Source organism: Lepidochelys kempii, chromosome 5 (genome assembly GCF_965140285.1).
Source record: "Lepidochelys kempii isolate rLepKem1 chromosome 5, rLepKem1.hap1, whole genome shotgun sequence".
Classification (NCBI taxonomy): domain Eukaryota; kingdom Metazoa; phylum Chordata; order Testudines; family Cheloniidae; genus Lepidochelys; species Lepidochelys kempii.
In genome coordinates, this window is record NC_136384.1 from 15,731,525 (window position 1) to 15,757,216 (window position 25,692).

At 45.6% G+C, this 25,692-nt stretch overlaps 1 protein-coding gene across 2 annotated transcripts in view; it reads right to left on the reverse strand.

Annotated features, from left to right (window-relative positions):
- Window positions 1–24,309, reverse strand: part of DYM (dymeclin) — a 389,895-nt gene extending 365,586 nt beyond the window's left edge. For both annotated transcript variants that reach the window (XM_073343514.2, XM_073343512.2), the window contains exon 1: window positions 24,142–24,309. The gene's annotated coding sequence lies outside the window, so the exon portion shown is untranslated. The remainder of the gene's footprint in view (window positions 1–24,141) is intronic.
- Window positions 24,310–25,692: the final 1,383 nt, after the last annotated feature.

Here is a 25,692-nt window from a genome sequence, read left to right on the forward strand (position 1 = left end):
CAGTTCAACTAATGCTTTGGCAGCACAGAACATTCCCATGGTCCATTAGCCCTTTGAACAAGCAGCCCCTTTCACTACAATACCCTGATGAGCTGAAAACTTCCTTGCTCTAAACCAGTGGTCACCAACCCATCGATCACAATCGACTGGTCGATCCTGGAGCCTCTGTCAGTCAACTGCGATCTCCGTGGCCAGCAGCGCAGCGGGGCGCAGGCAGGCTCCCTGCCTGCCTGCTGTGGTCCCACGCCGCTCCCAGAAGTGGCTGACTGTTGGCATGTCTCTGCAGCCCCTGGGAGGAGGGAGGGGTGAGGCAGCAGCTCCCAGCAGCTCCCCTTGGCTGGGAACCGTCTCTGTGGCCCCTGGAGGGAAGGGGGCAGTGGGTCTGCTCAATAATGATCCAAAGCAGTGCAAACCGACGCACATTCATTGTCGTTATCTAAGTCAGATGCCACTAGCAGAAAGTTGATTTTTTTTTTTGGTGGTTCAGGTTCTGAACTTTCTGTATTGTAGTGTTGTTCTTTTAACTCTTCTGAAAGCATGTTCTACACCTCCTCCCTCTCAGATTTTGGAAGGCACTTCAGATTCTTAAACCTTGGGTCGAGTGCTGCAGCTACTCTTAAAAATCTCACATTGGTACTTTCTTTGCGTTTTTTCAAATCTGCAGTGAAAGTGTTCTTAATATTAACATGTGCTGGGTGATCATCTGAGACTGCTATAACATGAAATATATGGCAGAATACGGGTAAAACAGCAGGAGACATGCAATTCTCCACCAAGGAGTTCAGTCACAAATTTAATTAACACTTTTTTTTGTAACGAGCATCAACAGTATGTAAGCATGTACTCTGGAATGATGGCCACATCATGAAGGGGCATACAAATGTTTAGCATACCTGGCAAGTAAATACCTTGCAATGTCAGCTGCAAAAGTGCCATGCGAACACCTGTTCTCACTTTCAGGTGACATTTTAAATAATAAGCAGGCAGCATTACCTCCCGTAAATGTAAACAAACTTGTTTTTCTGAGCGATTGGCTGAACAAGAAGTAGGACTGAGTGGACTTCTAGACTCTGAAGTTTCACATTGTTTTGTTTTTGAGTGCAGTTATGTAACAAAAAATCTACATTTGTAAGTTGCACTTTCACGACAAAGAGATTGCACTACAGTACTTATATGAGATGAATTGAAAAATACTATTTCTTTTGTTTATCATTTTTACAGTGCAAATATTTGTAATCAAAAATAATAATACAAAGTGAGCACTGTACACTTTGTATTCCATGTTGTAACTCAAATCAATATATTTTACAATGTAGAAAAACATCCACAAATATTTAATAAATTACAATTGGTATTCTATTGTTTAACAGTGCCATTAGTTTTTTTAATCGCGCTTAATTTTTTTAAGTTAATCACGTGAGTTAACTGCAATTAATTAACAACCCTAATTTACATCTGTGTGTTCCATCCCCTGAACTGAGGACTGACTTTACAGTTTAGGAATATGGTACCCACCCATATAATAGTACTATGTCTCCTCACTGTTTATTTTTGCTCAGTAACTGGAAAATAAAAATTTGAGGGCTATCACAATAATAGGGATGACATTTTAAATGCATGAATTTGACAAATTTTCTCTTTTCGAGTGATTACCTAACCAAAAAAAAATCTATTAAAATTATTATTGTTGGAAGCATTCCTTAACATCAGAATGTTTGGTTACTACTGTATGAAAATTCCAGGGCAACTTTGTCCATCTCTTTCTTTACCTACTACACATATGTATCTAGAAAAATTAAATTTCAAAACTTTAGCAATTCACTTTAAATTATGGTTAAAACTGGCAGCTGCATATGATGTAAATCATGTCAAACCAAGCACTGTTTTGCAATCCAGGCAGATTTACCCAGGTTAGAGCTGGCGCTTTCCAGAAGAGACTTCCCTTGATACAAAAGCTGTAAGTATACTCATTTCAACCTTATGGCCCACTTTCCTCTCCCAAAGAACTTGCCTACTGGTCACAATACATTTCCACAAAGGAAATCTCAACTGGGCATCTGCAGTGCCTTGTAGGTATGGGAAAGATACTTAGACGTTCATTAAGTTTGATACAGATATAACCTTTTTGCATAGATCAAGTGTTAGAGAGGCAATTATTTTGGCTGCTGTAATCTGGCCACATGTGAGTGTTATGCAGACTCTAAAATAGAGCTAAGTGTCTCTAGTTTAAACATAGCTAGAAATCTGTACACTGTATAAAACTGCATACTGCACAGAACAAAAGTAATCCACCTTTGTTTAGCTTTTTTTTACATTCATCTACGTTACCTTGTACTCCACATTATGATTTCTGTCTTGTATTTTACCCCCAACCTATACCACCAGAGTCAGCTGCTCCCACCACTTACCACCAGAGTCAGCTGCTCCCACCACTTGCTCTAAATTAAAATAACTTTGCCAATCAGTTTAATTACCGCAAGGTACAATAGGTTTCCTATTTTGAACAGCATTTTCAGGCTCTGAAAAATGAGGATGATCTGCTTTATTCACCCTCTTGGATAACAGACCATCAGACACCAAATAGGATTTCTCAGATTTTAAATATGTCATTGTATCTGCTTTATATAAAAAGCCTTGCCATTTTATTTTTATGATGCCTAAAGATGAATTTGCAAGCCCAACTCTTAGTCATAAGAGTATTAAAGCATTAAGAGTATTAAAAACATATTGAGATTGAGCACAGCTGTCAAAAAATTCTAAGTTAATATAAACTGATATTTGCTAAAGAAAACTTCTGCTGCACTGAAACTCACAATACACTGAGCACCAAATACAGTAAGTAGTAAAACATTTTAGACATCCAGGGTCAAGCCTCTCAGCACTAAATCTAAAGTTTCCAAGGAGGTTTGTTCCTCATTTTTCTCCCCCCAGCTAGAAGAAAAAATTGAGATCAGACAGTTAGTTTCTCCAGTACCAAGAAATGTCCAGTAGCAGAACTGCAGAGGGAATAGGGGGAGAGACAAGTGGACTGAGCTCTCATGTGATCATGGGAAAGGTTTAAACATACACAAGGTTAGACCTGTGCTCTCCACAAACAACTAAAAGGTTGGGATGAAGGGTTCTAAAAAGAGTTCCTCAGGGCCTAAATCACACAGTGAGGGTTTTAAAATGTATTAAATATTTCCTAGATCTGGGCAATCTATCTATTCCTACAAACACCAAAAGCGATTACTGCCACTGCCTAGAACTAGCATGTTACCCCATATTATATGCAGTGAAAGAAACTAGTTGTAGGCACGTTTCACAGTAGCAGCCGTGTTAGTCTGTATTTGCAAAAAGAAAAGGAGTACTAGTGGCACCTTAGAGACTAACCAATTTATTTGAGCATAAGCATCCGAGGAAGTGAGCTGTAGCTCACGAAAGCTTACGCTCAAATAAATTGGTTAGTCTCTAAGGTGCCACAAGAACTTCTTTTCTAGTTGTAGGCACAAAATTTAGATTGCAGAATCAGTACCTCACGGCCCAAGGCACTAGAGAGATGCATAATGAAAAGACAGTGCTTGACTTACACCCTAATATAAAACGTACTGTGATTAATTAGAATATATTTTAAAATAAGTATTTCCCAGCCTAACTGTGAACCCAAGAACAACATGCTAGAGCAGGGGTCGGCAACCTTTCAGAAGGGGTGTGCCGAGTCTTCATTTATTCACTTTAATTTAAGGTTTCACGTGCCAGTAATACATTTTAACCTTTTTTAGAAGGTCTCTCTCTCTGTCTATCTAAACTATTGTCGTATGTAAAGTAAACAAGGTTTTCAAAATGTTTAAGAAGCTTAATTTAAAATTAAATTAAAATGCTGATCTTATGCCACCGGTCCGCTCAGCCCGCTGCCAGCCTAGGGTTCCATTCACTTAGGCCGGCAGCAGGCTGAGCAGGGCCTGTGGCCGGGACCTCAGCTGGCAAGGGGCCAGCAGCCAGAACCCCAGACCAGCAGCAGGCTGAGTGGGGCCAGTGGCCGGGAACCCAGACCGGCAGCGGGCTCAGCGGCTCAGCCTGCTGCCGCTCAGCCCACTGACGGTCTAAGGTTCCATCCGCCGGCTCCTTCCAGCCAGGGTTCCGGCTGCCAGCCCCACTCAGCCCGCTGCCAGTCTGGGATCCCAGCCCTGCCCATATAGAGTGGGTTCCTACCTTCTCCCTGGTTCTATCCCATTCTCTTCCTCTCTCTCTGCACTGAGCTGAGCACAGGGCTGGGGGTGAAGGAGCAGGCTGGGGGTTGGGGTGTAGGGTCTGGCCAGGAGCTAGAATGAGGGAGGGGGCTCAGGGTTGGGGCAGGAGGTTTGGGTGTGGAGTGCTTACCAGGGCAGCTCCCATTTGGTGCGAGGGGTGCAGGTGGGAATGTGTGTGGGGGTGTGTGCAGGAGCTCCCGTTTGGTGCTTAGGGTGGGGGTGGGAATGTGGGGGGTGCAGGAGTCAGGGCAGGGGGCTAGGGGTGTGTGAGGAGGGTGCAAGAGTCAGGGCTGGGGTCATGGGGGGTGCAGGGGTCAGGGAATGGGGGGACTGGGTATGTGTGAGGGGTGCTAGAGTCAGGGCTGGGGTTGTGGGGGGTGCAGGGGTCGGGGCTGAGGGTGTGGGGTAGGGTCGTGGGGGTGCTTCCAGCCCCCTGCTGTGAAACTGCTCTGGGCAGGGGGCTGGAGGGGATATGCCCTGATTCCACCCCCCTTCCCCAAGGCCCTGTCCCCACCTCTTCTCTGCCTCCTCCCCGGAGCAGAGAGCGCTCTGCAGTTCCCCTTCTCCCCCACCCTCACAAGGGACTTCTCCTCTCCCTCCCTGCCACCGATCAACTGGAGGGGCAGGAACGCAGCACTCTGGTGGAAGAGGCTGGGGAGGAGGGAGCTTGCCTGCCAGGCAGTAGCAGCCGGCAGGACCAAGCTTCATCACCCTGCCCCCGTGAGTGCGGGGGGGGGGGGCAGCGGAGAAGAGCGGGCAGGATTTTTAATGGCACATTGCTGCCTGCTGGGGTCCCGGCCTGGGTTCAGCAGTGGGCTGAGCGGGGCCAGTGGCTGGGACCCGGCAGGCAGCAGCGTGCCATTAAAAATCGGCTCGCGTGCCGTATTTGGCACACTTGCCATAGGTTGCCAACTCCTGTTCTCCAGTAAGGAAACTAGAGAGTGAAAGTGACTAGGAAACGTCAATGACAATTACCAGTTTTGTTTCACTGTAGAGGCTGAGTATTTTATTTATTTCCTGAGCACCGTAAGTGTCCTCTGCTCTATTAAATGCAAAAAGAAAAACAGCAAGAATTGGAACCACTCCATTGCAACTGAGGCATAATTAGTAAGGGCGTTGATAACACAAAATATATACAAACAGACAACTCTCTTAAAGATCTCATTCTAGACTCTGCATATAAAAAGATCATAGATGCAACTTGGAGCACTGAGGAGAATCCCTTAGGATTCCAACAAGACGACACTGGGGAAATTTCTTAGTGACTATTCTCATGGTAAACTGCTACAAACAACAGATACTAACAGCACAGGGCCCAGGCTTCACAAGCATACAAACAAAAAGGTTCCCTAGACAGAGATGACCACAGCATGACTATTTAACCATGCACTGAAAGTCATTATCTTCGCAACTTTAGCTGCTACAACATATATCTTCAACACATATGGGGATAGCAAGCCCAATCCTTTCAAAGAAGGAGGAAGACTCAGTGAACAGCAAGGATAAGTCTGAGCATTTTATCACTATACTGGGAACTCTCCACAGAGATAGTGCTGGGAGTTACTGCAGTACACCCTGTACTTGCAATCCAAAGCAGCAAAGCAAGCCAATGGACACGTGCAACAGTATGAGAATAGTGGGTACCGTGAAAATATACGTTACTGATGGTTTCATTAAGTCAGAACACTACAGTGTGCGTATGAAACACCTATGTGCATCACACTAAATCTGGGCAAAATTTCCTGCATTCTCTCCTATGACACTTTGAAAAAGCAAAGAGAAAAAGGAAGAAAGGAGAACCACTTTTTCCAGTTGTTACAGAGCTCATCTGGGAACGAGGAACCCAGAGTTCATTTCCCTGATCTACTACAGACTTTCTGTCTGCCCCTGGGCCTCTCTGTCACTCTATTTCCCATCTATAAAATAGGAATAATACCACTTCTCTACCTGTGAGTTGACATACCTGGGGTCCACTATCGCACTCAACCTTTCACTTGAAACAGAACTCAACATCCGCATTGGAAAAGCTGCCACAACAATGTTTAGACTGAACAAGAGGGTATGGGAAAACAACAAACTGACAGAACGCACAAAGATCTGTGTTTATCGTGCATGTGTTATCACCACATTTTTGTATGGGAGCGAGACATGGACCTTATACTCTCATCAGGAAAAGAGGCTCAACAGCTTTTATATGCATAGCTTTTGTTTAATCTTTGGAATCTCCTGGAGGGACAGAGTCACCAACACTGAGGTGATCAAATGGGCCAGCAATACCCACCATGCAAACACTCCTCAAACAGAGATGCCTTCACTGGCTTGGGCTTGTGTGCCAAATGAATGATGGGTGCATTCCAAAGGACATCCTCTACAGCAAATTGGCATCTGGAAAAAGACCCAAAGGACGCCCAAAATTGTATTTCAAGGATGTGTGCAAGTGAGACCTCAAAGAAATGGACATGGATGTGGACAAATGGGAAGATCAGACTCAAGACCGCAGCCTATGGAAACAAGAGCTTAACAGAGGACTCCGAAGTTATGAGAGGAAGCCGTCCAGCTTAGCAGAGGAGAAAAGACCTCGCAGAAGGCAGAGCCCAAAGCCTCGAAACATCACCTTTAAATGTGACAGATGCGGCAGAGATTCTCTCTCTCTCAAGTGGGTCCCTTCAGCCACGTTCGCGGCTGCCATAAAACCAACTGAGTAAATTCTTTACCTCTCAGGGATGCATACCCATGGTCTCTCAAGACTGAAGGATGCCTACTACTACTACCTGCAACGATAAATTAAAGATTGCAAGGCACTCAGATACTGCGATGATAAATTGTTTTGAATCTCATCTTACTCTTTTCACTAGTATGTTTATCTAAAATAATGAACATTGTAAATGGAACAAAGTACAGATGGCAGCACCAACCAAGGCATAGCAAACACACTTGTTATTGAACTATACTGAAATCCAACAATATTTAGGTTTCAGAGCAGCAGCCGTGTTAGTCTGTATTCGCAAAAAGAAAAGGAGTACTTGTGGCACCTTAGAGACTAAGCAATTTATTTGAGCATGAGCTTTCGTGAGCTACAGCTCACTTCATCGGATGCAAGCGATGAAGTGAGCTGTAGCTCACGAAAGCTTATGCTCAAATAAACTGGTTAGTCTCTAAGGAGCCACTAGTCCTCCTTTTCTTTCAACAATATTTAGTTAGTCCTCCCTTGTCATCCCCATTTACTCTGGCAGATCTGCTAGGAGGAAAGGAAGATTCCTTCACTATAGATTAGTCTTTTAGACACTTTTTAAGAGTACTGTATCACCAGCTCATGATGAAGGATTTTTCTGCATTTCAAACACATTTTTAAATCTTACGCATGTTTTTTGGAATTCCCCTTGTTTAAATGGGCTCTGGGCCTATCAAGTTAGGACCCTGCCAAATAGAACATCCCTCCAAATCTCTTCTCTCACGCACGCACGCACACACACTCCAATGTTCCTACAAATATCTCTCTCTCACACACACACACACACACACACACACCCCAACTCCAAACCCTACCAAGTCACAATTCCTCCCCTCTCAAAAAGGTCACCACCCCTAAAATACCTGCCCGGCCCCTTTCCCAGTGGAGATACACCTGCCCAAGGGAGGCCACTTCCAATGTGTCTCCCTGTGAGCTGGGGAGGCTCTGCAGAGAGGGCAGGTGTAGTGTAGGAAACTACTTTCTGTAGGAATGTGCTACTTATGGTGTACTGAGCATGCTCAGTAACATCTGCTGAAGCCACTGCCCTTCACCCTGCCCTTTCTAGACGTAAGATTCTGCTGACTGCTTTTTAAAAAGGTTAAAAAGAGGCAAAGGAGACAAACCGGAGGAAGGTGACCAGGGTCTGAGCAGGCGGCGAAAAGTGACTAACCGGGGGGGGGGGGTCAGCAGCTGGAGGCAGGGTTAGGGTAGGGCCTGAAGCGCAAAATTGCGGGGGGATGGACCCAGGGTTAAGCCCAGGGGTGAGGCGCTGCCAGAGGGTGCCAGAGAGCAAAACCCCAGCACAGGCAGGGGTATGGGGGGGTAACAGTTACCCCAGTGGACTGAGACACCAGTGTTTGCAAAAATGGGGGGGAAAGGGGGCAGAGCGGCTTTTTTATTTACCCTCCCACAGGACAGTACCTGTCAGCACGGGCTTTCCAGGGCTAGGTTCTTAAAGGCACAGGCATCCCAAAGCCTAGTCACCGCAGCTCCTCTTTGTCTGATGTAACCTACTGAGGTGCTGCAGTGACTTAATTGACTTAATTCAGTGAAATATTTTACATATACCCCCCCTCAGAAACAAAGAATCCCTAATACGTGTATCTGACTGCATACAGTCTCATAGCAATTCACCCATTTGTCTTTGCTGCTGCTGGGACTCTCGGGACTTCATCATTTAGCTTTGTCATTGTGCAGATGCATGTCATTTCACTATTTAATTTATATTTTAACAGCAAATACTCTTTGTAAATATGTATAAGTAAGTTTATGCTAGTAGTTTTAGCAATGACATCTGTGTTTCTAGTATTGCACTTGCTATTTTTTACTGTGATTTCTAATTTGGAATTTTTAATTCTAACTTTTTCTTCTTATTTTTAGAGCAGAAGTTTATTCTGTTGGGTCATGTGAGTTCCCATCTGACTGAATTTATGGACTGGTCTCAAAAATTTTTTTTCATTCAATCCACCAATGGTGATTGAATTTTGCAACTGTTATTTTGCCTATCAATCCAGCCCTTAGTGTTTTTCCGCATACCACTGCTTGTGTGTACAACTGGATTCTCAAATATTCAATAAAGGCAGTATACTATCTCCTATAACAGCTTTCTCAAAGGAAAAAATCTATTGTAACTTTTGCTGAACATTAGAACTGCCATAATGGGTCAGACGAATAGTCCAGTATCCTGTCTTCTGACAGCAGCCAGAGCCAGGTGCTTCTAAGGGAATGAACAGAACAGGCAATCACTGAGTGAACCATCCCACTGTCCACTCCCCCCATCTGGCAGTCAGAGAACCGTTTAGGGACCACAGAGCCTGGAGCTGCATCCCTGATTATCTTGACTAATAGCTGATGCACCTATCCTGAGGGACTGACCTAATTCTTTGTTGAACCCATTTATATTTTTGGCCTTCAAAATATAATGAATACACATCTACAACCCCAAGATACTTTGACAACCACAAGAATTCTGAAGACATGAGTTATACACCCTGAAGTCAAGACATTTTAATAAATACATGATATTTTGTTCTTATGCACCTCTTTGTTCCCGAGCCTTTAGGGTGCAGTAAGGCCAGTTCCACAAAAGCTGGAGCCCAAACATGTGCATGAATCTTAGTCTACCCTCATACTTTTCCTATTACCTCTCCCAAACATTTCATATACCTAAGGTCATATCTACACTACAAGTGTATGTTAACTCAAGTTACGGCAGCATAGGCTCACTACGGTTACTATGTCACTTGTGTGCATGCCTACTGAACTCCTTGTCTCAGTGTGAGGGTACTCACCAGAAGTACTTGCATAGAGTCAGAGTGAGGTGCACCATGAATAGATATCCCACTGTGCAACTCATCACAGTCCACCATACTGTATTTTGGGAAGCTTTGGTTTGGCATTGTATGCTGGGGCCCAAACAGGTCACACAGGGGCGACTGTACTCATGGGATCAATTTCCCATAATGCATTGTTAACCATCCCCTAATTTTATATGTATCCCATAAGTAAACATATATATAATGTTTGCACCTTTTTTTTTTCTAAACCCACAAACCTGCCTGGCCCTCCTCACTCCCTGCCATCTCACACAGAAGCATGGAGCCTGATGACTCTCCACTATTGTCAGGAACGTTGCAATCCCAAGGTGCATGATCCTTTAGTATTTGCAGAGCAACAAGCATAGAAGTGGGGTGTGACATTATACTCCATATTCTTTATGAAAATATGCTTATGATATGGATATGACATAGCTAAGATATACTTTATGCAAGATCATTGATAAAGTTATGACCTACTGAATGTGTTTATCCAATTTGTATGCATGTATCATTTTTGTATCTGAAGATAGGAACATTGACCATATCTCTGTATTTCAAATGTGCTATGTTGGATGAGGCCAGACAATGTGAGTGGCTCACTGAAGAAATGCACACAAGCATAAGGAACTGTGTGCAACAGAAACCTCTCAGAGATAGCTCTACACAATGGGAACTGTTTGACACAGGTCATGGCAAAAGAACCTTCCAGCAAGTGGGGGGGGAGATTTAAAAAGGGGGACAATGACAACATGAGGGGGCCTCACTCTCCCTCGCTCTGGGAAGACAGGCACTTCAGCCTACTGAGAATGAGAAGGATCTGACATTATCAACCACTGAAGAATAATTCAGGTGTGTATAATATCTCTTGTGTCTACACTTGCAGACATAGGCCTTTTCCTCACTGCTAAAAACTAATGAAATAAAAAAAACACAAAACAAGTTAAGGTTTAACAGTGAGGAAAAAGACTCAAGAAAATGTCTCAAAAATTAAATGAGAGAGCAATGAGATACACGTGAGCGCCACGGCTCTGAGTGTAATTTTTGTGGTGATACCTTTTTGCTCCGTGTACGTGTATAACAGTGACAAAAGTGGAAGTCTGTATAAAGCACAATGGCAGATTTTCTGCCTATGAGCTTGCTTTCAAAGGGAATTAATATGTATTTTACATAACATTTATAATGCTTTTCACTACTCTCAATATTGTGTGTGCATTCAATGTTTCTTTACTAATAGACTGTATGACCTACTATGCAGTGGAAAGGGACTAATAAAAGATTTCTTTTTAAATGCTCAGACTTTCATTAAGGGTTTTTCATACAATAGCTATGAAACAGTGTGTAATGTTCTCTTCTGTGATCAATACTCAGTGAAATCTTTTGAGGAAAAAATTGCACAGCTATTGGCATATAAAAGGAGTGACACATCCAGAAGGAATGAATAAAGCAGGAAGACTTAACCTGCATCGATTTGCTGCCAACTTTTCTTTGGAAGGTAAGCAATTCTTTTTCTCATGTAATAAATACACAGAACACAATAGAATCTTCAGCATATACATGATGGTCCTGATCTCGCAACACTGGGATTACTTGAAGTGTTAAATTTACCTTCACTGGGACTAGGATTAGTTTTCTTCACATTTCCAAGAAAATCTCCTTTGCCTACCACAACAGGGCCTCCTCGGTTCCACTTCTGTCTCGGTATACAAACCACGCACTGATCCTTGTTCTGGTTCAACACCCTGTGCAGTTTATTTATAATTGAGTCCCACCTACAGATGTCAGCTGTCCAGTTTTCTACCGGAATGCCTGGTCGCAAACGGACCCTTGCAGCTCTGGTCAGCAATGCTGACCGGGCCGGTAGAAGTCCAGTCAGCGGCGCAGCATGGCTAAGGCAGGCTCCCTGCATTCTGTGGCTCCGCATGACTCCCGGAAGCAGTGGCATGTCCCCCCCTCCAGTTCCTAGGCAGCCAGGCGGCTCTGTGCACTGCTCTGCCCCTTCCACAGTCACTGGCTCCGAAACTCCCATTGGCCCAGAACCGTGGCCAATGGGAGCTGTGGGGGAGGTGCCTGTGGATGGGACAGCGCGCAGAGACGTCTGGCAGCACCTCGCACAGGAGCCGTAGAGGGGACATGCTGCTGCTTCTGGAAGCCACCTGAGGTATGCGCCACACCGAGACTGCACCCCTCACCCCCTCCTGTGCCCCAACCCCCTGCCCCAGCCCTGATCCTCCTCCCGCCAGCCGAACCTCTCGGCCCCAGCCCAGAGCACCTTCCTGCACCCCAAACCCCTCATCTCCAGCTCCACCCCAGAGCCTGCACTCCCACACACAACCCACCCCCAGCCCCCTAAACCCCTCATTTTTGGCCTCATCCCAGAACTCACCCCGAGCCTGTACCCCCTCCCGCACCCCAACCCCTTGAGCCAGCACAATGAAAATGAGCGAGTGAGTGAGGGCGGGAGAGAGCGAGCGACAGAGAGAGGGGTGATGTAGTGAGCGGGGGGCAGGCCTTGGAGAAGGGGTCCAGCAGGGGTGGGGCCTCAGAGGAGGGGCAGGGCAAGGGTGTTTGATTTTGAGTAAGTAGAAAGTTGGTAACCCTAGTCCTACCACCTTCACAGCATACCTAGCGCCTTCACAAGTAAGGGGAAAGTAATTGCTCTCTCCTTCTCACTGCCTTCTTTCCCCCCTTTCCACTTCCTTCCTGTGCCTGGCTAATGGCTTAATTAGCCTTTCTGCTGCCCCACCCACAAATTAGGCACAGGGCTGCTTCATCAGCTCCAATCAGCTATGCCTGATTGGAGGTGCTATGAACAGAGTGCTGACTCAGGGTTTCTTACCTAGCACTCTATCACACCTACATATGTAGGCACTGTAACTGTATTTCTCAGTTATATGAGAAGAGTATGAAATATAAATATTACCAAAAAAGCCTAAATTGTATCTTTATTTCTCAAGCATGTTATCCAGTGTATCCTACAAACAACAGTCCATAAATGTTCATTGAACAACGACTTCTAGCTTAACATTTTTATTTAACATCTACTTATAGTCATATATTGAAATGTTTCAGAGTAACAGCCGTGTTAGTCTGTATTGGCAAAAAGAAAAAGGAGGACTTGTGGCACCTTAGAGACTAACCAATTTATTTGAGCATAAGCTTTCGTGAGCTACAGCTCACAAATGTCACTCACCCACCCCTTACCAAAGGCAGAATGACCCATTCTGTATTCAGCTATCTTGTATATGCATATGCCTTATAATGAATCTAGGACTTTGAAAATATCTGATAATTGCTTAAGCTCAGCAGGTGATGTCATCATATCTCCATCTTCTCTGATTATCAGAGGGGACACTTTTCCATTCCGCCAAAGGAAGCAAGATTGTCGTTGTGCACACCAGGAAACAAGCCCTACAACTCTTTGAACAGTATCATGACAGCTCACAGGGTAGACATCAAGGAATAGTCAAAATGACAATTGCCATGAACACAAATTACTATTGGCCTGGGATGACAAAAGACATTGCCGATTGGGTCTGTACCGGAATAAAACTAAATCCTGGAATATTTACTTTATATTTTAAAGACAAAGTTTACATTTACATTGCAAAGAACAGTAATTATACTTTTGCTGTAAAAGTACAATCCCTTCCCTTGCAATAATATTTTCATACAAGAATTTTAATGTCATCCTATTATTCCGTCTAAACTAGGTTTCGCGATGTCTGCATTGCCAGAAAGTGAGAAAGGAATTAAAGCTGGATATCACCCTGAAAAGCATAAAGGTGAGTTTTCAACTCTGAGACATCTACTAAATTTCTTCAGAATTTCCTTTTACCTTCCTTCCAGCGTCAAAGCATTAGGAATGTTCTTAGTGTGAACTGCATATATATGACATCAAGTCTCATTCTCTTCCCTTAAAAACCGTTAAGAAATCTTAGAGAGAGTCAAAGGTAATTGCTTATTATCCATTTTTACCATTGCTACACGAGGCCTTTAATTCCCAGCGAACGCAACGCATGTCAGTGGCACAACAGAGTGCAACAATGAGCTCTATTGCTCCTTGCACTTCTGTATTTCTGCAGGTTTATTATTGTATCATTTTTCTTATATGTATTCCTATATTACTTTTTTGTTGACTTCTTTTTATTCTGTTTTTACAAATGGAAATTAGATTCTGATAGTGTGGCTGTGTAACCCACATCACAATGTTCAGTATGCTTACTACTTATGAGCTTATTGAGAATATGAAATAAGAGAAATCCAAAATATGACTCCAACTGGTTCCCTTACATACAGGTCATTCGGCCCTTTGAATTGGTGGGAATGGATTTAATAGGACCATTACCAGCAACAAAGAAGGGATACCAGTATATACTGACAGCCACAAACTATCCTACAAGATGGGTTGAAGTATTTCCACTTCGAAATAAGTCAGCATCTGAGGTGTCAAAGAAAATGTACAAAATTATACAGTGATTTGGATGTCCACAGCATATACTGACAGATTGTGGGTCAGAATTCATTAATGAGGTAAATACTTATTTCTGAGGTTGTTTTTGACTATGTCTTAAACCATACTTTCAGAACACAGATAGTTGACAGTGAACATGGGCTTCATTGCCCTTGTGAGTTTTTCTTTATGGGCATTTTTTCAACAAGTTTCTATGAACTTTGGCAAGGATTACTGCTGGTCACCCCATCAGAGTTGCTATAACGTTTTATTCTTTGGTCTCTTTTTAGCCACCAAACCTGTCCAAAGGAAAGTTTATGGCATAACTTTTTTTCTTTCAGTATAACCGAGACATTGGCAAAAAATTGGGAATACAACGTAGCTTCATCAGCCCATAGCACCCACAAACCACTGGATTGGCTGAAAACACAAACAAATCCATTAAAAGGTAATTTTAGGGCTGGGAAAATTACAGTATTAATAGCAAGGAGAATGCACTATGACAGAAGCTACAAGTTGCTTCAAAATTTTAGTAAATTGCAAGTCTATTGTCTTGCATTTCAAGAAAAAAATAATCATACCAATGCACTAGGATGGCCTCTTTTCGCCCTTTGGATTGCATATAATTTCTCTCAGTAAAGACAGTCCTTTCCCCTCCCCGCCACAAATAATCCATCTTCATTTGTTACAGAGCATTGCGGAAGTTGGCTGATGACACTGGGAGTCATTGGGACAAATTTCTTGGTGACATTTTATTTTCTTTGCAATCAAAACCAAACATAACAACCAAAATGTCACCCTTTTGACTACTGTATGGCTTTGAAGCAACATTGCCAGGCCAAGCCTCAGACAATTACATGGTAAGTGTCTTTGAGAACCATCAACTTTCCGGTGCATGTGTTTATTCTGTGATTGTTCATTTTACAAAACACAACTCCTTTTCTATTTGTTTACAAAGCCAACAGATTTTGAGAAACTCAGTGAGGAATACTACAAAGAGTACAGCATAAATATGAAATCTAGCTGTGATGCTGACATTGAACTGGCTATTAGTAATATTTCTAAAGCACAAGAAAAGCAACAAATACAGTATGCCAAAACTAAGACTTGTAAACATGGGAAAACAACATTTGAGGTTGGGGACAGCGTCACGTTACTGAATGCGAGAAGGAAAACAAGAAAGGGAGGGCCGCTGCAACCTACCTACCGTGGACCATACAAAGTTACCACTGTAGAGGGCAAAACAGTTAAATTAGACAGGTTTCAGAGTAACAGCCGTGTTAGTCTGTATTCGCTGTAGCTCACAAAAGCTTATGCTCAAATAAATTGGTTAGTCTCTAAGGTGCCACAAGTACTCCTTTTCTTTTTTAGTTAAATTAGAAACTATCTCAGGGAAACTTTTAGGATCCATGTACAGTATTTCCCATTTAAAACTATTTAAAGAGCCTCCAACATTAGCTGCTGAAAACAGATCACAGGAAAACATGGAAATGGAAACTGTAGTGGATGACACTGTAAAAACAGCCACCTCAGAAGAGGTAGGAGAAATGGGAGGCAATATATCTCACAAGCCTCACGACAGCCACGTGATAAAGGTAGAGGTCACAGACACAGAAGAAGAGGAGTGTGTAGTGGCAGAAGTTGCAAGCAGTCATCCAAGTGATGCTGATGACATGCCTATGGAGGATGATAAAGACAAAGAATGGTTTCTCAAAGGTATTGCTTACCACACATTTGTTTTTAAAGAATTTGTTAACACTTTGCATGTCGATAGCTTTCATGTAAGAACGGTTTCATGATGGTCAAACAGAGGAAAAAAGTAATTGCATTACCATGCACGTAATATGCATTTGGTTTTGTTTTTTTCGAGTAAAATTCATAATGACGCACAAGATTGCGGACAGACTGGAGGCCAAAGTAAGAAAAATCAGTTTGTATGACGCTGCATTTTGTGACCTGATGCTAGAAAGATGACTGACCGATGACATACGTTGAAATAGCTATAAACACAGAAGGTGACTGGATTGATTGCTCAGATGTTTTCAAATGTTAACTATTCTTTCAACATCTGTTGTAGGTTATTGATGCGTATCTGTGTTGTGTGGTCGAGAAAGCAAGTGGAAAGATAGGCCACTTATTGTGATGCTACATGGAAATAGCAATTATATCAATTATCAAACTATCAGATGAATATGTGCTAAGACATGTTTAACTGCACATAGCCTGGAATTGTGAATACAAACCTCTAATTGCTGCATCTCACTGTACTTACTGCTGCCAAACATGTACTCAGAAGTAATTTGAGGTATATACCTGAGATACAATCCGTGACATGTACAGAGTTTTGATATACAGCTCAGTGCAGCCATGATAGCAACACAAGTATATGCACTGCTTAGTCAGTTCTTAAAGTAAGTACAACAGAGCGCATGCGGTCTTAAAAACGTAAGATTTGTCAACTATCTTACATATGTTTTTTGTAACAGTAAGGATTTTTTCCATGCCCTTTTTTAAAAAATGAATTGCATTGTGTTTTTTTGTGTGCCACATTAACAATTTCCTGGAGTGTAAAAGCCATCTCCTCAGTAGTTGCTACTAGCATTCTGTCAGGCAGAGCAAGCCAAATGAAAATGGAGAAGGTAAATGTTAACAAGCTTTCGTGCCCAACATGGGCAATTCCCATTTTCAGAAAGGCAGTTAAGCACAGTCTTAAGAAACAGTAAAAACTATTATGGCAGAGTTCATTCTGCTCCTCGGTGGGTTTCCCACCTCCACTTAGCGGCAGGCGGGAGTATTCCTCTCTCCCTCAGAATTTCCCCATGTCCCTGGGCTTGCTGTGCACACCTTGCCTGAGCAGGGTTCCTCCCAGCCCCCTTGACGGGGGGAGCGGGAGGGGAGGCTCTTAGTCTGTGGTAACACCTCCAGACGTGGTGGCGACAGACCAGACACCCAGTTCAGTCTCTCCCCTCTGGTGGCGTTTCTTCCCTCAGACCTCCAGGGTTTGGAAGGGCTGTTCGCCCTGTTGGGCAGTGTTTCCCCTGCCCTTTGCCTCTGCACCTGTGGGGTTTCCCTCCTGGTGCTTGTCAGCGTCTGCACACCCACCTTTCCAGTGGTACGCCTTTCTCCCACAGCTCCTATCACACACCTCTAGCTGGCTGGAGGGAAGGCTCTTAATAGGTTCTGACAAGCCCCTTGATTTACCCCAGGTGTCCCAATTATGGTGAAGTAACCCCTGCTCAGTTTCCAAGGGAAAAGGGGCCTGTTTATCCTGGGGCTAATATACCTGCCTTCCACCACTCTCCTATAGCCATCAGGCCTGACCCCATCATACTATGCTATGTTGGGGAATGAGTAATAGTAAGCATGTCCTGAAATTGGGAAATACAATGTAATCCACACTGACTGCTTTGCTTCACAGGCAAATATAACTGCATTTTTAATTCTTCTTTCAATGATCACAGAGTGGAATTCTGCGAAGTGATATAGTCGTGCTTCCTTTCAACTCTCCAAATCACTGGGTTATTGTGGTAAGATGCTTTCCAATGTTATACTTTGCGATTATCTGCACTTAATATATTATTACATAGGATTCAAATAGAGCTGTGTACCAGTGACATAATTTCCTGTTATACTGGGCTTTTAATAACTTCAATACATGGAAAATGAAAATGGAACTGTAATGTAAATCTTGAAATTCTGCAGTTTAGAAAATAAAACACTAGTGCAGAGATTGTGTTATTCTGTTTGCAATGTAAGTATAAAGAATATAGTCTGCACTGTTGTATTCAAGGAACTAACAATAGGATTTTCTCTTGTGTATTAGTAACACACTACCAATGATAAGATCTGCATGCAATGTTTAGAAAAATCATTAGAAAATTGTTGCAATTATCATATTTCCAACAACATACGTTGATGCATGTTCACTTACAGATAACACTAATGGAAACCAAAGAGTTGGTAATAATTGACCCCTTGGGTAATGAGATGACATATGAAAGAGAATTCCTGAGGGATTGGAGGTGATTTTTACTTTCACAATTCACATGTATTGTTATTGTGAAAATTGTTTTTAAAAACTGTTACAATGAGGATAATATCTTCCAGATAGCGACAAAGAGAAATGGAAACACCATGCACTTGTGCTTAATAATGGACATTGAGTGAACTTGTGAGATTTGAGCACAGCTAACTACTTCACTGAAAAAAGAACAGGCGTATTTGTGGCACCTTAGAGACTAACAAATTGGTCACAAAATACTAGCATTTAGCATGAGTTATGAGGTGTTAGTAGCAACACTGGCCACAGCAAAGCAAGTGATATATGTAGCATAAGACTCAGATACAATTATATGAAACCAAGTGCATACATGTGATCATTCAGTCCTTGCAAGCAGAGAAAGAAAGGTTTACAAAACATGTACAGAAATTGCAAGAAAAAGCAAAACCCTCCTATACAGTTGGCTACTGTACTTCCTTCAAATTTCAGGTCTTTCCTCTACCAACAAACAGCAAAACTGTCAGGGAATTGGAAAACCAAAATAGCGGAACACAAGAGACAAAGTGATGGGCACAACTGTGGACCACTAATCCTAAAGGTATTCAGTACCAGATGTTCAATATTGATTGTTAATGATACATGATTATGATGTTTTTTCCAATTAGAAGTGTTATTAGTTTGCAGAAACATATTTACAGTATAAAGACTACAGTACTATAGAAACTACAAGCGGCTCTAACTACATTTAGAAGAAAAATAGCAATTCTTTTAATGAAAGAGTCAGCTAATAACTTTGTTACATATACTTAATGGGCCCATAGCATATGGGAAGATAACTGAAAGAATGGAATAAAGTCATATCACAAAGAATTATCTTAATACACCTACAATGGGATATGTCACATATTTGATTCTCTAATGGTGAATCTGCATGAATAATGTCTGTAAGTACTATTAAAAATGTGGTGGGAGTGAATGGTTGCTATTGATCAAGCAGTGAAATCTATGTCGATATCTTTATAGACCACCAGCAGTAAACCAAAATTTGGAAAATCATAGAGTGAGGCTCCAAATAAAATTTCAACTATGAGCCCCACACCCCACCCCCAAAAAGGAAAAGTATTTGCAAACCAGTAATTTTTTTGGTGTAATTGATACTAATGAATAAATCAAGCCTTCTATTTACAGTTTTGGTCACAATATAACCATTATTTGACAACATTTTATTGATTTTTTCAGAGAGTGTGGAGGACTACTGCTTATACTGCAGTTATGTGACTTGCAAAAAAAAAAATAATAAAGATGGCATGATGGTAGGAAACACAAAATGGTATGAGAAACACACACCATATATCGGAGCAGAAAAGTAAGAAGAATATTTTTATGTGCAGTACAAGAACAAAGCTCATGGCTGAAGATGTAGCCAGTTGCATATTGTCCCAACGTAATAACCTGCTAAGGATCACGATTTTTGTAATAATTCCACAGTAGCAAGTATTTCCACTGCTGCTGATAGTCATATCTTGAGTGATTATATGTTGAAACAATATTATTTTGTAACTTTTACCAGTTAGTTGAAATGATCTGTACAATTGTTAGTTTTGTGATTTAATTTTCTCATCTATTACTTATCAAAGGTGCAGTGCGACTCTTGTAAGAGGTGGGCACATGTGCACTCCTTCCAGAGGGAATCAATGAAAAAAACCTGACTGATAGGAAGAAAGAGTACAGATGCAACAAGTGTTCATAGTTCAGCTATTTAACTAAAATGTACATTGTAGAATGATTTTGTTAAGAGGAGTATTTTGGTTTTCTTCAAATAACACTGCTGAAATATAAATGAGAAGTAGAGAAATGTAACAGTACTATACATTTCAGTAAAGAAAAAAGTGTTAATAACTGTATCTATAAATATGTCCAGATGCTTTTTTTTTTTTTTTAAATAAACTGTTGGAATGAAAACTAAAATGTTCTTGTTTATATATCTTGTTACAATAGTAAAGGTTTTATATTTTGAAAAATACCTCTCTATAGTTGAGTCCACATTTACAATGGGGATTTCACAATGGTAACAAATTGTGACAAGGCATCAATCATCCCTAAAGGTTTTCTACCTTTGAACTGTCTCATGCTGTGCTCTCAGGTTGATGTCCCGTCACATTCATACCAAATTGGGCCAGAGGTACCCTCCTCCATCACACTTTGCTACCCCTGGACCAGAGGAGGGGAAAGCTGAGAGGAGAAACTGGAGGCACACAAGGTGATGCGACTTGCCCAAGGTTACACAGCAAGTCAGTGGAAATCCTGGCTCACTTCCCTATATTTTTCTGCAGAATCCCAAGTTATAAACTTTCTGGATTCCCCTTGTAAATTCTTCAAAGGCCTCTCTGGTATACTCTCCTGCTGTATTTCCAGCAGCAGCAGCTATTACCTGGCAGGTTCATCAACTGAAACTCTCATCTTTCCAAATGTCATCTTGTGTGTATTTCATTTTGTGTTGAGTGAGAGAAGCCAGATGAAAACAGGGAGTGTGACTGGGATAGGCATGTGCAGAGCTGAGCCAAAAGCTCTGGGAAAGATAGAGAGATCTGTCTGATACTTGTTTAGATCACATTCTGTCAGCTGCAGTATTCAGCATCAATTATGCTCCTAATGTAAATAGCAGGATAGATTTGTTTATTTTGTGAGGCTGCTTCACTGGCTCATTTATTTGTTCATGGGAGAATCCTGAACCTCTAAAAAGCTATTCACCTCACTGAAACCACCACATTGTTTTTTCAATAGAACACTCTGCCTCCCCACTAGGTCTGTCTGAGTTTGAGATCCTCAGTAGCAACAGTTATAATCATTCTACGCCATGTTTTATAGAGATCATGAGCACTTTACCAACTGCAGGCCCAGTTATAGCTCTAAAGCTTGAACAATGGGGTGGAGGAGGAGAAGGTGGTACATCTTCAAGCAGTGGTGGTAGGAGGGGTGTTTGTGCTGGTGGAAGCGAGCGGAAGCCTCGGGACCACCAGGAGCACTGTGAAGTGAGGGTTGCCCTCACCAGTATAGAGTAGATGTAGCAGTATACACACCACACAGTGCATGGCTTCTCTAGGGTGCTCAGTATAGCTCAAGGGTGGGCAAACCTTTTGGCCTGAGGGCCACATCGGGGTTGCAAAACAGTATGGAGGACCAGGTAGGGAAGGCTGTGCCTCCGCCAACAGCCTAGCCCCAACCCCCATCTTCCCCCTCCCACTTCCTGCCCCCTGACTGCACCCCTCAGAACCCCCGACCCACCCAACCCCCTCTGCTCCTTGACCCCTGACCACCCCCTCCCAGGACCAACCGCCCCTAACTGCCCCCCCCGAGACCCCAACCCCTATCCAACCCCCCTGCTCCCTGTCCCCTGACTGCCTGACCCCCATCCACACCCCCGCCCCCTGACAGGCCCCCCAACCCATCCAACCCCCCCCGCTCCTTGTCCCTGACTGCCACCTCCCGGGACCCCCCGACCCTAACTGACCCCTCGGGATCCCATCTCCTATCCAACGACCCTGCTCCCTGTGTCCTGACCGTCATAGAATCATAGAATATCAGGGTTGGAAGGAACCCCAGAAGGTCATCTAGTCCAACCCCCTGCTCAAAGCAGGACCAATTCCCAGTTAAATCATCCCAGTCAGGGCTTTGTCAAGCCTGACCTTAAAAACCTCTAAGGAAGGAGATTCTACCACCTCCCTAGGTAACGCATTCCAGTGTTTCACCACCCTCTTAGTGAAAAAGTTTTTCCTAATATCCAATCTAAACCTTCCCCACTGCAACTTGAGACCATTACTCCTCGTTCTGTCATTTGCTACCATTGAGAACAGTCTAGAGCCATCCTCTTTGGAACCCCCTTTCAGGTAGTTGAAAGCAGCTATCAAATCCCCCCTCATTCTTCTCTTCTGCAGGCTAAACAATCCCAGCTCCCTCAGCCTCTCTTCATAACTCATGTGTTCCAGTCCCCTAATCATTTTTGTTGCCCTTCGCTGGACTCTCTCCAATTTATCCACATCCTTCCTGAAGTGTGGGGCCCAAAACTGGACACAGTACTCCAGATGAGGCCTCACCAATGTCGAATAGAGGGGAACGATCACGTCCCTCGATCTGCTCGCTATGCCCCTACTTATACATCCCAAAATGCCATTGGCCTTCTTGGCAACAAGGGCACACTGCTGACTCATATCCAGCTTCTCGCCCACTGTCACCCCTAGGTCCTTTTCCGCAGAACTGCTGCCTAGCCATTCGGTCCCTAGTCTGTAACTGTGCATTGGGTTCTTCCGTCCTAAGTGCAGGACCCTGCACTTATCCTTATTGAACCTCATCAGATTTCTTTTGGCCCAATCCTCCAATTTGTCTAGGTCTTTCTGTATCCTATCCCTCCCCTCCAGCATATTTACCACTCCTCCCAGTTTAGTATCATCCGCAAATTTGCTGAGAGTGCAATCCACACCATCCCCCCCACCCCCAAAACCTCCCCCCCATCCAACTGCCCCCTGTCCCCTGACTGCCCCCTGGGACCTCCTGCCCCTTATCCAACCCCCACCTCCTCCTTACCATGCCGCTCAGACCAGCAAGACAGGCTTATTGGAAAGCCTGGGAGGTGGGCGGGCGCAAGCCGTGCTGCCACCTCGCATGCAGGGGAGGGGGGAAAGCGGGGGAAGGGCCGGGGGCTAGCCTCCCTGGCCGGGAGCTCAGGGGCCGGGCAGGACAGTCCTGCAAGCTGGATGTGGCCTGCGGACCATAGTTGGCCCACCTCTGGTATAGCTGGTAGTGCCTTCTGCCCCTACCCATCTGCCATCAGGCAGCCGCAACATTACAGCTTCCACATGCATGGGAGTATTTGGGGGGGGGGGGAGGGAAAGGACTTTTTGCCCTCTTCTAACCTCCACCACCACCAATGTCTCTGTGGGATGGCAGCCATATTTTGACCTGTAATAAATAGATAGCAACTACTTCTGCCAGGAAAAATTTCAGGTGAGCATAGATGGCCCTCAGTAAGGGAAAGAGGAAATCCAAAATACTTCTCTCTCTCCTTTCTACCCAACCCCCAGAGAATAAAATATAGCTGCATGGAGACAAACCCATCTGGCTCATCTTTACCATACAGACTTCAAAATGTCTTTGTGAACAAGCCCTTTCATCTGCAATGAGCTATTGCCACAGGAGCTCCCTGGAATCTACACTCCCTCTGATCAGAAACCCCTTTCTCAGTCGAGGCAACAGGACAAGTGCTTTGCTGCCTGTGCATGCCTGCCAAGGTGACAAACTAGAACGGTCGGAGATCGCACCAGCACAGAAGTATACTGAAGGCCAAGCCTAACGAAATTCAGAGTTTAAATTATCCACCTGTCCCACATCCCACTGCAATGAATCCAGGCAGGGTCGTTTGGAAGCTGAACGCTTTATGCTTTCACCCTACAGCACTGTCAAGTTTGAGTAAATTAGGGCACGTCTGCACATAAAAACAACCCTACGTACCAGTAACTGCTAATGGCAACAATTCACTACCCCTCCCTGCTCCGGGTAGCACAGTCCGACAGCGTGAGAAACTGCTCGCTGTAGGAATTAGCTACATCAGGTGTAGCACGTTCCGACAGGGAGCAGTTTCTTACATTACACCACTTCTTCCTCCACCTGCCACCCGCTATCGCCCGCCCCCCCCCATCGCAACCCCCAGTCCTACTCCCCCCCCTCACCCCTGACACCGCCCCCGCCCCCCAACCGCCATCTCCCGGGCAGCAGCGACCCCCACCCAGACACAACCAACCGCCAGCCCCACGTCTCGAGCCCCAGCCAACCCTAAGCCGCCCCTCCAGGCACCACCCCCTCTCCCCAGAGATGCTCAGCCCGCACCTTGGGAGGGGGGAAAGGGGGCGGAGACTCACCTGGCTCCCGCTCCCGTGAGAGGGGGTGAGGGGCGGCGGCTGTCGCGCCCTTCCCCGCGCGGCTGCCGGGCTGGCTCGCTCTCCGGACACCCCACACACCCGCGGCTCCGCCGGGATCAGGCCGCGTCCATCTTTCCACGTCGTCACCGCCGCAGCTTCCCCTCCCCCCGCTGCGTCCGTCCGCGGCCGGCGCCAGGCGAGGAGGAGCATGCTGGGAAATGTAGTTCTCTGCGGGGGGGGGGAGACTCTGCGTGAGCGCTGGAGGAGCAGCCTGCCTAACTCCTACTGAGCGCGTCCACGAACGGGGAGAGGGGGGCCTGCCCCAGGTGGTGTGCCCCTAGGGGGAGGGCAGGAAGAGAGGGGACGGGACCTGCCCCAGGTCGTGTGCCCCTAGGGGGAGGGCAGGAAGAGAGGGGACGGGACCTGCCCCAGGTCGTGTGCCCCTAGGGGGAGGGCGGGGGACCTGCCCCAGGTCGTGTGCCCCTAGGGGGAGGGCAGGAAGAGAGGGGACGGGACCTGCCCCAGGTCGTGTGCCCCTAGGGGGAGGGCGGGGGACCTGCCCCAGGTCGTGTGCCCCTAGGGGGAGGGCAGGAAGAGAGAGGAGGGGACCTGCCCCAGGTCATGTGCCCCTAGGGGGAGGGCGGGGGACCTGCCCCAGGTGGTGTGCCCCTAGGGGGAGGGCAGGAAGAGAGAGGAGGGGACCTGCCCCAGGTCATGTGCCCCTAGGGGGAGGGCGGGGGACCTGCCCCAGGTGGTGTGCCCCTAGGGGGAGGGCAGGAAGAGAGAGGAGGGGACCTGCCCCAGGTCGTGTGCCCCTAGAGGAGGGCAGGGGACCTGCCCCAGGTGGTGTGCCCCCAGGGGGAGGGCAGGAAGAGAGGGGACGGGACCTGCCCCAGGTCATGTGCCCCTAGGGGGAGGGCGGGGGACCTGCCCCAGGTCGTGTGCCCCTAGAGGGAGGGCAGGAAGAGAGGGGACGGGACCTGCCCCAGGTCGTGTGCCCCTAGGGGGAGGGCGGGGGACCTGCCCCAGGTCGTGTGCCCCTAGAGGGAGGGCAGGAAGAGAGGGGACGGGACCTGCCCCAGGTCGTGTGCCCCTAGGGGGAGGGCGGGGGACCTGCCCCAGGTGGTGTACCCCTAGGGGGAGGGCAGGAAGAGAGAGGAGGGGACCTGCCCCAGGTCGTGTGCCCCTAGGGGGAGGGCAGGAAGAGAGAGGAGGGTCCTGCCCCAGGTCGTGTGCCCCTAGGGGGAGGGCGGGGGACCTGCCCCAGGTTGTGTGCCCCTAGGGGGAGGGCAGGAAGAGAGGGGAGGGGACCTGCCCCAGGTAGTGTGCCCTTAGGGGGAGGGCAGGAAGAGAGGGGAGGGGACCTGCCCCAGGTCGTGTGCCCCTAGGGGGAGGGCGGGGGACCTGCCCCCGGTCATGTGCCCCTAGGGGGAGGGCAGGAAGAGAGGGGAGGGGACCTGCCCCAGGTCGTGTGCCCCTAGGGGGAGGGCGGGGGACCTGCCCCAGGTCGTGTGCCCCTAGGGGGAGGGCAGGAAGAGAGAGGAGGGTCCT